General features: G+C 34.3%; 1 pseudogene; it reads right to left on the bottom strand.

The window, feature by feature from the left end:
• Positions 1-944: 944 nt before the first annotated feature.
• LOC145265918 (5S ribosomal RNA) lies at positions 945-1,061 on the bottom strand (annotated as a pseudogene).
• Positions 1,062-13,422: the final 12,361 nt, after the last annotated feature.

Below are 13,422 nucleotides of genomic sequence, written 5' to 3'. Positions count from 1 at the left end.
TTACTTGAGGAGAGGCTACATGAACACTAAAAAAAACAACAACAAAAATAAAACAAAAAAAACATTTGACGAGAAAAACTAAAAAAGAATTTACTGAAAAGAATGAACACTTCTCACCTCTGTTGACTAATTTTCTTAAAAAAAAAAAAAAAAAAAAACATTCTCCAGAATAACCGTTTTTTGGAACATATCAAACTTCAAACTAACATAAATATTACCTTTTATTGTATTTGTAATTATAATTGAATACAATTCGTTTTTGAATGTGTGTTTTTAATTGGCTTCGTCCAAAACAACGGAAGGTTGTTCTGCTACAAAAGATCGTTCTTTTCTATAAACAAAAAAAAATGTGTTAGAAATAAATAACTCAAGAAAATTTCAAACAAAAATTTTAAAAATAAAGAAATAAATTATTTTTGACAAATTTTTCAACTACATTTTCTTTTAAAAAATTTTATGGAAATCGCTCCAGACAAGTTATAATGTAAAGAGCTAAAAAAAAAATTACTACTTCAAAGTCAAAAACTAACAAACAATATATGTCTGCTACGTACATCGACAGCAAATAAACATGCTTTGTAATTCTTGCTTTCCTTATTTTGTCCTTTAGTCCTCACATTCCATGAGCAGCGATATTTCTGACAAAGGGGGAAGAATTGCTGTTTTCTTGGTCAGAATCTATCCATCTAACACTTATAATTGGCTACTTCTGATCTTGAAGTAATTTTTTTTAGCTCCTTACATCAAGTCGTTTCATGTTTTACCTGGAGCAATTTCTATAAAAAAAAAAAAGATGAGTGCCCATTCGGAAATATCCCTCCCATAGCCCTTGAGCCCCTGGGGGAGGGGCATAGGCCATCTACAACTTTTGTAGATGTTTTTGTAGTGAGGAGTTCTTTTTACAGGGTGAGTGTGCTGACTCCATGCCCAACCTTCCCAGAAGGTACATACAGCACCTAGCCTTCCCAAATGGTCACCCATCTGGTACTGGCCAGGCTCAACGTTGCTTAACTTCGGTGATCTGGCAAGAACCGGTGTGTCAACGTGATTGTGCCGTACATATTCGGAAATATTGGGCGTTGTTTATTGGAGGACGGTGACACTTTTCTGCAAAAAAAAAATGTCCCCTGACCGTGATATGCATGCAACTGGAGACCGTTTTTTAATTTAAATTCCTTAGAAACTTCCTCTTTGTTCAACCTACCCAACATGGATGCTGTATTAGGTATTAGGTACAAAACTATGGAATCAAATGGACCTTCTATCACAACCAAACTAATCAATATCTCATATTACCATACCCAGGTCGATCATAACGCTCTGACTGGAATGATTATTTACTTCTTTCATATATATATATATATATATATATATATATATATATATAGCAGGGAGGCCCGACGTTGCCCGGGATCAAACGACGGTTTCACACTCCCATGTTTTTATTACCTTCAAAATCAGTGAAATCGGCCATTTTTCAATCAAATCAATTGTCTGCTCCAGTTGGAGATCAATCACATTCCTCCTCGCAGTAACTTAGTCCACAATACGTGGTAATTTACATTGCACTGTAGAGAACCTAATATTGATTTTATAAAATTATTTTTACACAGGCGGCAAAAAGAAAGCCCGCACTTCTAATTTTTTCAAAAACTGCAAATTTAAGCTAAATTTAATGTAACTGTTTAAACAAACTATACGTCATTTGATTCGCCTTTTATTCTTCTATAATTTTACCTGTTCATATTTGACATTTAATGGAAATATTATAGTGTTCACGTCAATTTAAAAAAATAACTTTAAATTAAAGAGGCAAAAAGAAAGTCCGCACAATGGAAAATTGTTATTTAAATGCAACACAAATACAACAGGAACACATAGAACTAGTTAATATTTAGTAGCATAGCTCTTCTGTAATTTGACAGCCTGCAATCTTTTGGGAATTCTTTGAATTAGACTACAGCAATACTCCGGGGAAAGGGCATCCCACTTTTCTTTAATTTTTGTCCCAAGTTCTCGCAAATTTGAAATTTTATTATTGCATAGCTGTTGCTTGATGTAATGTCATAACGTTTTCGATAGGATTGAGGTCTGGAGATTTTGCAGCCTAATCCAAACATGGAATATTATGCTCTTCCAGGAACCTCTGGACATTGCCAGCTCTGTGAATGGGAGCATTATCCTGCATAAAGATGGGATTATCATCCAAATTCCAACCAAAATAGGGTAGAAAATGGTCAGTCAACATATTAATGTACTTGGTCGAATTAATTCGACCTTGCAAGCGAACTATAGGCCCTGGACCATTGGTACTAATAATGCCCCGCACCAAAACTGAATCTCCACCACCTTGCAGCATTGAAACTGAGCACCTAGGATTAAATTCTTCGTCTTTCCTCCGACGGATGTACTGCCTACCATCACTGACTAGCCTATTGAACTTGCTTTCATCGCTAAAAAGAACTTTTACTAATATGAAAAGTCATGATCTTCATTGAATCTGACGAAATCCAGACGGCGCTTTCTGTTCTTTGCAGAAATCATTGGCTTGCTTGTTGCAACATATCCTCGCAAATTAAATTCCTTTAATCTGTTCTTGACAGAAGAAAGAGAGCACTTTTTAACAAGATTGCACTGTTGTTGGATTTGGGGAGGCGTTTCAAATCTGTTTCTTAGGCTACGGATTTTGATAGCATTGTCTTCCCTGTTAGAAGTAACTATACTACAACCAGATTTAAGGGCATCACAAACACTGCCGGTGTTTTGGTGCTTTTGCACAGTCTTTCGTACTGTTTTCTCATCACATTTCAATCTGCGTCCGATTTCTCAATTCGATAAACCAGAAAGGTGGAGATTAATGAGCTCCTGACGATCACTAAGAGAAAGTCGTGGCATATGGACTAAATGTTATGTTATATAACCTGGAACAACACCAATTATGGTTAGAGATGCTATATTACCTGTTGGTGGATATTTTTAACTGATTTAGGGGCGATAATTTAAGCTAGTTTTAAGCGAATTTGTTGCTGCGGACTTTCTTTTTGCCTCCTTAATTTGAAGTTATTCTTTTAAATTGACATGAACACTATAATATTTCAATTAAAAGTCAAATATGAACAGGTGAAATTACAGAGGAATAAAAGGTGAATCAAATGAGGTATAGGTTGTTTAAACAGTTACATTAAATTTAGCTTAAATTTGCAGTTTTTAAAAAAATTACAAGTGCGGACTTTCTTTTTGCCGGCACTGTATATAACGGCTAGAATTAAAGTTTAAAATGCAGAAGTCAACTGTCATGGTTCCATTGTGCTCTAAACAAAGACATTCATTCCAAACACGGCCCTGTCACATCAAAGAACCTACTGTTGATTTTATATGGCTGGATTTCCTGCTTGTGCAGGGATAATGGCTTGAATTTAAGTTTAAAATGAGAGAGTTAAGTATCATGGTTCAATTGTGCTAAAACAGAAACATTCATTTTGAACGCACCCCTGTCATATCAAAGAACTGATCGTTGATTTTATATGCCGGGGCCTTTCTGCTGGTGAGATAATGAAACTTCTCAAATGCACTTGTCATGTTAGGCGGCATAAGGTGTTAATTTTGGTCAAAAATCGCCTGTTTCTTTTTTTCATTGGATTTTTCCGACTTTCAATACTTATCGAAGACATTCTGATACAGAACCTATTTAAGAACACTGCCAGATACGTAAAGTCCATTTTTGTGAAATTTCATAAAACTCAGCGCAGCCGTTTCTGAGTCCATAGGGAATGAACTCACACATACGCACACAAAGATAAAGTTCCTTTTTGTATAATAGTGAAGAAAGAGATTTTGTAACTGATAGGCTTAAATCTAAACACTGGACCCTAATTTTCGAACCAATTAATTAATTTTTTTTTTAATTGTATTTAGTTTTTATTAAACTGCTAATAAACAAATGTGAGAAATATGGTATAAATAAGAATAAATAAATAAATGGCTGAAAACTATTCCATATAGATTATTCACCCTTGTCCGTTCGTCTGTCCTCAGTTTTCTCAATAACTACGCCTTGGAATTTTTTGAAATTTTGCACAAACATTAAACATGATATGAGAAAAAAGTAACAGAACGGATTTTCTGGGAAAACTCCAGTTGCCCCCCACCCCCCAGGGTGCCTTTCGGGTTAAAATGGCTAAAGAGTTAACAAGAGTCGTGCATTCCATTCTTCTTTTGCAGTCTAGTAAAACCAAGGGCAGATAATTCGTGCTTCTAAATGATTTTATGTATTTTGTTTCTTAAAATCTACGATCACAAAGAAGGTTTGAAATAAAGATGAAACATTGATAGAAATAATTTTGGCTTTTCTATTTTCATTTTTCCATAACCATTTAAATATGACATGACATAAAAAAAATTTTTAAAAATTAGCATACTCAAAGTAAACAACACTACAGCTTTATCTTAAAACTTTTATTAAAAAAATAAATTCAGGTAACTTGATTATGTAGTAGAGCCGACATCTATTCAATGTAGCCGCCTTCACCCTCAATCACAGCCTCGATACGGGCCAGGAACTGGGAGTATGCCTTTTCCACAAGCGCCGAGAGCTCGCCGAATTCTCAGCAGATGGTGGCAATCAGGCTGGCTTTGGTGTTATGGGAGATCATGTTAGTGATGTTCATAATGTATGACCAAACAAAGCAGTTCAACAGGTTCAAGTTGGGGTAGGAGGGGGCTAGTGAGAGATTGGTACAAAGTCATAGCACTCCTTCTGAAGGCTGGGTATCTTTGGACGTGTGCTGGTGCGGAGTCCTGCTGCCACACCCAGGATCTGCCAACGGCCAATAGATTGCACCAGGGGATCACCGCATTCTTCAGCATGTGCAGGTACACTTTGGTGTTGCCTTCCAAGCCAACTTTGAAGATGTGAGGTGACATAACGTGACCTTCACTTGCAGCGAAACCAAATATCATAACCGTAGCCGGAAACTTGTTTTCATCACCCTGGGCATGTCCCTGTTATTTGTGGCAATCCAGCGATACATTTTGAGAGTGATGGCAATGGTCCCGTTGTCATAACTTTGATTGGTAGGGAGCATGAGTTGTAAAGTGGCGCATCTCCGATCATTGTTGTCACTTTCAGACATGGTAGAAGGCTTCTATCACTGTTGGGATTTGTACACAACTGGCCAACTAGTCGATGATTTGCAACAAAAAAAGAAAATCAGTTTTCATCAAACGGAAATGGAATCATGTCGTCTTTTCTGGGGCGACAATTTTATCGTTCCATCCTGTAGTTGAGGCACGCCACATGTGTCACCCAGAACTCTTGATTTCATTGATTAGGTCACTATGTTTTTGTAAATTTCTCCTTCTCAAGTACATGATATCATAAAAAGCCTAGACACCCCAAAAGCATGTGGACCTGATCTTGTCCAGGTTGTACTATTTAAAAAAAATGCTCCGCTGAGGTTGCTCCAGTTCTCTCCAAACTTTTGAACAAATGCCATAATGAATCTTGCTTTCCTTACTCCTGGAAAACTGCTTCTGTGGTACCAGTTTACAAGAATTTTGGTGAAAGAACTGACCTATCAAATTATCATCCTCATTAGCCTCCTCCCTCTTTTCTCTAAAATATTTGAGTTTATAATTAATCAAACTCTAGTCCACAACCTCACAGCTGCTAAACTTCTCTCCAACCAACAGTATGGATTTAGGCAAGCCTGGTCTATTGCAGATATATACGGCATAATCGCGTTGACACACTGGTTCTTGTCAGATCACCAAAGTTAAGCAGTATTGAGCCTGGTTAATACCAGATGGGTGACCATTTGGTATTAACCAGGCTCAATACTGCTTAATCGCGTTGACACACCGGTTCTTGTCAGATCACCAAAGTTAAGCAGTATTGAGCCTGGTTAATACCAGATGGGTGACCATTTGGTATTAACCAGGCTCAATACTGCTTAATCGCGTTGACACACCGGTTCTTGTCAGATCACCGAAGTTAAGCAGTATTGAGCCTGGTTAATACCAGATGGGTGACCATTTGGGAATTCTAGGCGCTGTATCTCAGCATTTGTTTCCAGTCGTCTTGTACATACACTTCACTTGCCACTGGTATTTAACAATGTCAACTCAGGAGATGTGTGGTTGTGGATTGTGCACCTCCTGCCACAAAAATTTCACATGCAGACACCCCTTCGTGGGTATCTATAGTTTGTTAAAGACTGGAGGAGTCCTTCTTCTACTGCAGATATCCTAACTATAATCTATGAATGTATATACCATGCACTGGATAAAGCAGGAGAGGCTAGGGCAGTAGTACTAGATATATCTAAGGCTTTGGACAGAGTACTAATTGTATCCTCAGTAATTACTGCCTTCCATAGTTGTTGTTGTTGTCTCACCATGTTTTGGCCAACTCATCCTCTGGCCGGCTTTTGGGTAGGATTACCGCTATCTTCAGACAGTGCTCATCTGGAAGTGTAGAGATTCAATCCGCCATGGGCCCTGAAAGGCGATCATGGTTCGAGTTTTTGGTCTTATAAATCCAAGTTTTCATTCTTATCTGGTCTTCAATTGTCGGGTCTGCACTGAATGGTAATATATATATATATATATATATATATATATATATTTTTTTTTTTTTTTTTGGTCCCCGACAAAAATAGGGTGGACCTGTAAATTCATCCTAGTCCGTTTGTCCTTTCATCCGTCCACACTTTTCTCAATAACTACGTCTTGGAATTTGTTTGAAATTTTGCACAAACATTAAACATGTGTAAAAAAAAGTAACAGAACGGATTTTCTGAGAAAACTCTGGTTACTTCCCTAGGGGTGCCTTTCGGGTTAAAATGGCTAAGCTTGACACCTTTGTGCTTATTAAAAAAATTGATAGCTTGGATTTTTATAAAACTTTTTGAAAAAGTTGTAACTAACTGATTTCTATATAATTTGGTTGTCTATACTTTTCAATAACTCTTGGGTGTGCCCCAGGGGCTCTTTTAGGGCTAATAAAAACACTCCATTTTTAGGACTATTTCAGCATATTTGTCCAAAATTTTGAGTGTATGTCTATTTAGCAGTTTTGCATGGTGCTGAACTCAAATTTAAATATGTTAAGACCTTGGGGGACTTTTGGGGTTAAATGGACGGGAGGGGCAATGATGGATTAGTCATTTCTTTTTTTTGCGTGGTGCAGAACATAAAGTTAGATATGTTAAGGCCTAAAACTGCACTGTTTTTCATTTTCACCAGGATTTGACGTCCCCTGGGGACCTTTTGGGGCTAAATGGGGGGGGGGCTGAACTTAGTCATTTTTTATACCTCGTTCACTGTGCACTCACAGGGGATTATGAATGCTTCACTTGTTTAATTAGAATCTTTTGAGATGAGTAATTAGTATCTAAGAAAAAATACTAATTACTCATCTCAAAGGATGCCAATAGAAAAAAAAAGTTGTAGTGGGCAGGCAGGCTTGAACCCGTGATGCAAAGGTGGAAAAGAGTTGTGTGTAAGGGTGTTGGTTGTAAAAAAAAAAAAAAAAAAAAAAAAAAGGAAAATTGTGAGTGCAAAAAGAAAAAAAAGGAAAATTGTGAGTGCAAAAAAAAAAAGAAGGAAAATTGTGAGTGCAAAAAAAAAAAGGAAAATTGTGAGTGCAAAAAAAAAAAAGGAAAATTGTGAGTGCAAAAAAAAAAAAAGGAAAATTGTGAGTGCAAAAAAAAAAAAAAGGAAAATTGTGAGTGCAAAAAAAAAAAAAAGGAAAATTGTGAGTGCAAAAAAAAAAAAAGGAAAATTGTGAGTGCAAAAAAAAAAGAAGGAAAATTGTGAGTGCAAAAAAAAAAAGGAAAATTGTGAGTGCAAAAAAAAAAGAAGGAAAATTGTGAGTGCAAAAAAAAAAAGGAAAATTGTGAGTGCAAAAAAAAAAGGAAAATTGTGAGTGCAAAAAAAAAAAAGGAAAATTGTGAGTGCAAAAAAAAAAAAAGGAAAATTGTGAGTGCAAAAAAAAAAAAAGGAAAATTGTGAGTGCAAAAAAAAAAAAAAGGAAAATTGTGAGTGCAAAAAAAAAAAAAAGGAAAATTGTGAGTGCAAAAAAAAAAAGGAAAATTGTGAGTGCAAAAAAAAAAGAAGGAAAATTGTGAGTGCAAAAAAAAAAGGAAAATTGTGAGTGCAAAAAAAAAAAGGAAAATTGTGAGTGCAAAAAAAAAAAAAGGAAAATTGTGAATGCAAAAAAAAAAAGGAAAATTGTGAGTGCAAAAAAAAAAAAAGGAAAATTGTGAGTGCAAAAAAAAAAAGGAAAATTGTGAGTGCAAAAAAAAAAAAGGAAAATTGTGAGTGCAAAAAAAAAAAAGGAAAATTGTGAGTGCAAAAAAAAAAAAAAGGAAAATTGTGAGTGCAAAAAAAAAAAAGGAAAATTGTGAGTGCAAAAAAAAAAAAAGGAAAATTGTGAGTGCAAAAAAAAAAAAAAGGAAAATTGTGAGTGCAAAAAAAAAAAAAAGGAAAATTGTGAGTGCAAAAAAAAAAAGGAAAATTGTGAGTGCAAAAAAAAAAAAGGAAAATTGTGAGTGCAAAAAAAAAAAAGGAAAATTGTGAGTGCAAAAAAAAAAAAAAGGAAAATTGTGAGTGCAAAAAAAAAAAGGAAAATTGTGAGTGCAAAAAAAATAAAAAAAGGAAAATTGTGAGTGCAAAAAAAAAAAAAAGGAAAATTGTGAGTGCAAAAAAAAAAAAGGAAAATTGTGAGTGCAAAAAAAAAAAAAGAAGGAAAATTGTGAGTGCAAAAAAAAAAAAAAGGAAAATTGTGAGTGCAAAAAAAAAAAAAAAAAAATAGGAGTAGTAAGCAGATAAGCAGACTTGAAATCGTAACGTGCCAGAAGAAAAAGAAGTGAAAAAAACAAACGATCTTACCGATGTGCCTACCGTGGTTGTGATGTCACAAGAGATCAAAATAAACCCCTTTTATGCGACGTCGAGGGTTGAATGACTTGCAAAAAAAATGCCAGTGAAAAACCGACATTCCCTGTAGAAAAGTGCCCAGTCGAAGGTGAATGAATTAATGTTTCTCGCCAATTTTTCAATATTTGTCATCTGAAGGGTCGAGTTTCGAAATGATACTGATCTCGTGAAAATCTGTTGCGTCTGTCGAAAGTTTTAGGCATACATACATACATACATACATTTAAACGGACATTTGAGATTTATATTATAGACTAGCAGGGGTGCTCAGCATTGCCCGGTGTGTCTGTGTGTAGGGAAAAAAAAAAGTTTTGGTAGATAGGTAGGCTCGAACCCAAAGCCTTAAGGCGAAGGCGGAAAAGAAAGTGATAGCCTAATAACTTACCGCAACGCTACAAGGGCAGGGGAAGTGATATTGGTTGAAATTAGATGATTAAAAAGTTAAGTGAATGAGTTCACACAGGTGCATAAATTTAATGAGGTCAAACATCACGCCATAGGGAAATGAAATCCTGCACTTAACTTTGGCTGTGAGCCAGATTTTGGTTTTGTTTTCCCAAGATGTTGGGGGAAAGCCAGCTCCCCATAAAAAGGGGAGTGTCCAAATGAATAGCAATTATCTGATATGACGGGTTTTCCCCATATTGATCAAAGCTGATTGCTTTCTGGACATCCCTAGCGGGAAAGCCAAGGAACTGACTTCGTCTCAATTTCACTTTATTTATACTAAAAACCAAACAAACGTGCGGGACCACGGGATAGCATGAATTTTATAAAATAAAAGTCGCTCAAATAAAAGATAGAGACGACTTCCTTTCATAAATTGTAGATATTATAATCTACGGAGTATATAAAAAGTTGTAAGAATTAGTGACCCCCCCCCCTCCGAGCGCCCCTCCCCCTTGAAAAAGCGTTTGCCGGACATACAAAAAAAGCGCACACACAAACATTTTCGCTTTTATATAATAGATTATAAAGTCAATTTTCTCTCGATTCTTATCTATATATATATAAAAGCGAAAATGTATGTGTGTATGTATGTACGCTTTTCCTCGATGTCCACGAAAGGCTTCTTTCAAAGAAGCGCTTGCTCGGTTCACAACTTCTTAAAACTTTTTATATCATCTATAAATTGTAATATCTCAGAGTTATCCACGGAGCTCGCCTGTCTATTTAATTTTATTGACTTTCAAATGTTAATTATTCCACATTTCCCGCATCGGCACGCGTTACATTCGGTTTTCGGTATAAAAAAAAGTGAAACTCGACTCTAATCACAGGCCGAAAGTCAGTTGTCAACGTTTATTCAATGTCGACTTCATCATATCAGACTATAGCTTTCATTTCGCTCCTCCTAATAAACAAGGAGTGGATTTTCAAAAACAAACAAACCTATTTATTCACCTCATTCAAAACTGTCCCACACAAAATAACTGCTGAATACCTATCGCCGTCACGTCAATCAAAAACGCGTACATGTTTTTTGTTAACCACTTTACTATTTTCCAACTGTGCGTCATGAAGGCTTCGGTTTTTTTTTTTCACATTTTCGGGGTTTTTTTACATACCCCGAAAAACACCCGGGCAACGCCGGGTACCCCTCGCTAGTATATTATAAAGTTGCGATTTCAAAAATAAAAAAAATATATCCATATGACTTGTGTGCATCAGCTTGAATCGAAACCGAAACCAAAACTTATGAAGAAAAATATATGTGTCTATATAATTTGAGTTTCTTCAGCTATAATCAAAACTGACACCAAAACTTATAAAAATTCTTGGTAAAATTATTTATTACAAAAAAATGGAAGGTCATAACAATTAAACAACAGTCACTCGGAAGAAAAAAAGGTAAGCGTGACACACAAAATAACACACACACTGTCCTATTAATATATAGATAATAAGATAGGTCGAAACACCATAATCATATTGACACATCAGTTCGTATCAGATCATCAAAGTTAAGCAATGTTGAGCCTTATTACTATCAGATGGGTGACTAGACACTGTATCTAGGAAGACATTGACACTTCTCTGCAAAACACAACTTTATCATCTTCCTTGACTAGGGATCACTTGTGTTTTTAATATTCCCTAGAAACTAACCTATTTAGGGTAAATGCTGCTTCAGTTTGTTTGTTTTTTTATACCTGGATGCTAGCGGGTAACCTTACTAGTGTTAAATATTTATTTTAACTACTTGTTTGTTTTTGCTACATGTTTAAAATAACAAATGTATCAGTGTTGGGACGATTAATCGGAATTGGAATCAGGAATCAGAAAAAATCGGAACTTTTAGGAGTATCGGAATCGATATCGGAAAAAAAGGTACAAATTTTTCCAATGCCGAAAATTCTTCTTTTCAGTGTCCTTTTTTATGTGATTTTGTTTAAAACAAAATCTTCCACTGGTAGTAATAATAAAATCATAAATATTTATTTATTTCAAACTACTAATAATAAAATCATAAATATTTATTTATTTCAAACTACTAATAATAAAATCATAAAATATTTATTTATTTCAAACTACTAATAATAAAATCATAAAATATTTATTTATTTCAAACTACTAATAATAAAATCATAAAATATTTATTTATTTCAAACTACTAATAATAAAATCATAAAATATTTATTTATTTCAAACTACTAATAATAAAATCATAAAATATTTATTTATTTCAAACTACTAATAATAAAATCATAAATATTTATTTATTTCAAACTACTAATAATAAAATCATAAATATTTATTTATTTCAAACTACTAATAATAAAATCATAAAATATTTATTTATTTCAAACTACTAATAATAAAATCATAAAATATTTATTTATTTCAAACTACTAATAATAAAATCATAAAATATTTATTTATTTCAAACTACTAATAATAAAATCATAAAATATTTATTTATTTCAAACTACTAATAATAAAATCATAAATATTTATTTATTTCAAACTACTAATAATAAAATCATAAATATTTATTTATTTCAAACTACTAATAATAAAATCATAAATATTTATTTATTTCAAACTACTAATAATAAAATCATAAATATTTATTTATTTCAAACTACTAATAATAAAATCATAAAATATTTATTTATTTCAAACTACTAATAATAAAATCATAAAGATTTATTTATTTCAAACTACTCATAAAACTAAAATCCATATATCATTCCCTACAAGTGTGTTTTTCCCGTTTGAGAGAAAAGACGCACATTTAACATTTTTTTTGTTTTTTTTTTACAATAATCGAGTAAAAATAACAACTCTATGGTTAAATACTTAGAGATTTATAAAGAATCGGAATCGGTAATTGTATCGGAATCGAGAAAAATATTGGAATCGTCCCATCACTAAAATGTATCTAATATTAAACAGATTTCTTTGCCAAAAATTTACAAACAATTAAAGGGAAATAACTCTGTAAAGAAAACATGGGCGTAAGTGATAAATAAATTCTTACGGAATTAAATTGTCGCTCCATCTAGCCATCTTTTTTTTTTTTTTTTTTTTTTTTTACAAAGGCATCACCACATTATCAAGGCCCAGAGGCCACTCAAGGATAAGGGTTAAAGAGTGTACAGTAGAAATTGGACAATATAGTAATCATTAGTAATGAAAATTTGGTAAATTTGATAACTTATATGGAACGGCTCATCAAGAACTTATTTACTTTAGACTTGAACACAACCATATTGTAGTCAGCCGGAAAGCAGGAAAACGGAAGACAATTCCACAGGCGTGCAGTTCTAAGAAAGAAGCTTTGTTCATGGAATCTACGTTTAGGTTTAGGCACAGATAAAGAGTGGGGGGAATTATTGATAGTGTTTACAGCTAGACGAGTGTTTCTTGTGAAAGTTTGGCGAAGGGGGACCATAGATTGAAGCTCAGTCGAACACTTTCCATGAAAATAACGATACATCAGAGACAAACTCGCAACATCTCTTCTGTGAGATAGAGGTTGCAAGGAGGAGAAAAGGACATCTCCTACGAGGCTACGAAGTCTATTTTGAACTCTATCAAGGCAGGACAAGTCCTTTCTAGCAGCTCCTGCCCAGATGTGGCAACAGTATTCCATCCTTGGACGTACCTGGCTCTTATATAGATAGAGAATAGCATCAGCAGTGAGATATTTACCGGATCGATAGAAAGATCCCACCATTTTCCCACCGGCCTTGGCAACAGATTTGATGTACGTGTTCCATTTAAGATCAGGAGTAATGGTCAAGCCCAGAAGCTTGTCAAAACTTGAGGCCTCCAGAAGACGAGAGCCATTCATTTCAATTGATGCCAAATGTGGATTAGAATGTTGATGATGTAAGGAGAGAAGCTTGGTTTTAGATGCATTAAAAGTAACCAGCCACTCCTTTCCCCATTGTACTACGTGCTCAAGATCAGAGGAGAGAGAATTGGAGAGAACTTGGTCGTTTACTGTCTTAGATGTGCTACCATAAATGGTAG

Source organism: Euprymna scolopes, chromosome 40 (assembly GCF_053919585.1).
Source record: "Euprymna scolopes isolate OS-2025 chromosome 40, ASM5391958v1, whole genome shotgun sequence".
Classification (NCBI taxonomy): Eukaryota; Metazoa; Mollusca; class Cephalopoda; order Sepiida; family Sepiolidae; genus Euprymna; species Euprymna scolopes.
Note: the sequence above shows the minus strand (reverse complement) of the source record. Positions and strands in the feature narration are given on the sequence as shown.